This window comes from Arachis stenosperma, chromosome 7 (genome assembly GCF_014773155.1).
Source record: "Arachis stenosperma cultivar V10309 chromosome 7, arast.V10309.gnm1.PFL2, whole genome shotgun sequence".
NCBI classification, from domain to species: domain Eukaryota; kingdom Viridiplantae; phylum Streptophyta; class Magnoliopsida; order Fabales; family Fabaceae; genus Arachis; species Arachis stenosperma.
The window spans coordinates 76,775,628-76,777,621 of NC_080383.1; positions in this window are offsets into that span (position 1 = coordinate 76,775,628).

Genomic DNA, 1,994 nt, shown 5'->3' on the forward strand with positions numbered 1-1,994 from the left:
TTGCTTGATAGTTGGAAAGTTTTGGTTGTGTCACTGACTAACTCAGCTAGAAATGAAAAGTTGTCATTAGCAATGGTTAAAAAGAGCATGTTGAATGAAGAAGCTAAAAGAAGAGAGCGAGGTTTGACTAATGCCTCCTTCCAGTCAGAAGCACTTGTTTCAGAGTCACGGGGGAGAAGTCAAAGTAAAAAACCTCACAATTTTGACAAGTTAGATAGTCGAAGCAAGTCAAGAGAAAAGTACAATCCAAGCAAGGAGTTTATTTGTCACTATTGTGGCAAGTAAGGGCATATCAAAAGGTATTGTAGGTTCTTGAAAAGAGAACAATCAAGGAGAAGAAATGAAGATAAAAGTAAAGATAGTGATAAAAAAACTGCTGCTATTGTTTATGAAGATGTTCTTATCAAATATGATGAAAATTATGTGAATCTTGTCTGTGATGATTCCACTTGGATTATGGACTCTGGTGCCTCATGTTATGTCACTTCAAGGCATAAATTTTTTACTTCCTATACTGCTGCAAACTTTAGCAAGATCAAATTAGGAGATAAAGGAGTGTGTAATATCATTGGTATGAGTGATATATGGCTTGAAACTAACATGGGATGCTAGTTGCAGTTGAAGAATGTTAGGCATGCGCCAGATATGCGGTTCAATCTTATTTCAGTGAAGGCATTGGATCAAGAGAGGTATTGCACTTCCTTTGGTAGTGAAAAATGCAAGATTATCAAAGGGGCTCTCATTGTTGCTAAAGAAGACAACAGTCTCACTACTCTCTACCGGTTGCAAGCAAATTTATGCAAAGAAGAGGTGAATGTGGCTAATGATTCCTCTTCTGATTTGTGGCATATACGTCTTGGTCACTTGAGCGAGAAAGGACTAAGTGTCTAAGCCAAGAAGCACATTTCCAGTGAAAGGTACAACTTTAAATACTTGTACACATTGTTTTGTTGGAAAGCATGCTAGAGTATCATTTCATAGTTTTGGACCTCATAGGAGATCACATGTTTTAGATTTAGTTCACATTAACGTTTTCACTATGGATGCTAAGACACTAGGTGGTGTATCATACTTTGTTACTTTATTAATGATTATTCTCAAAAAGTGTGTGTTTTTTTTTTTGAAATCTAAAGACCAAGTACTCGGTATCTTCAAACACTTTCATGCAAGTGTTGAAAGAGAATCAGAAAGAAAATTGAAATGTGTTTGAGTAGATAATAGTGGCAAATACAGGAGTCCGTTTGAAGAGTATTGTAAAGAACATGTGATCAAGCTTGAGAAGACGGTTCCTAAGACTTTTGAACATAATGGAGTTGTAGAGAGAATGAATCGCACTATTAATGATAGAGTCAAGTGTATGTTCTTTCATGCAAAGTTGCCTAAATCCTTTTGGGGTGAAGCGATAAGGACTGCAGTAGATCTGATCAACGTTTCTCCTTTAGTTCCATTAAATGGTGATATTTCGGAAAAAGTTTGGAGAGGGAATGATGTCTCCTATAGTCACTTGCGGGTGTTTGGCTGTAGGGCTTTTGTTTACATTCCAAGAGATGAAATGTTCAAACTTGATGGAAAGTCAAAGCAATGTATCTTCATGGGATATGGTCACAAAGACTTTGGTTATAGATTATGGGATCCGTTGAGCAAAAAAATAATTAGAAGCCAAGATGTTATTTTTCTTGAAGATCAAACTATTGAAGATCTTGAGAAGACAGATAAGCCAATATTAACTGTTAGACATTCTACTAATGATGAACCTGGTCCTTCCACTAGACCTCCTGTTGATGGGGGAGATGTACAAGTTGATAATATTGGTGATAATTTGTATAATGAACCTACACCTTAACCTGACGTGCCAGATGCAGAAGTTCCACCAGATGTTGAAGTTCAACCTGAACTACCAGTTGAGCCTGAATTGAGAAGATCTACTAGAGAGTGTCATCCATCTCAAAAATACTCTCCTCATGAGTATGTGATGAACACTAAGACTAGGGAGC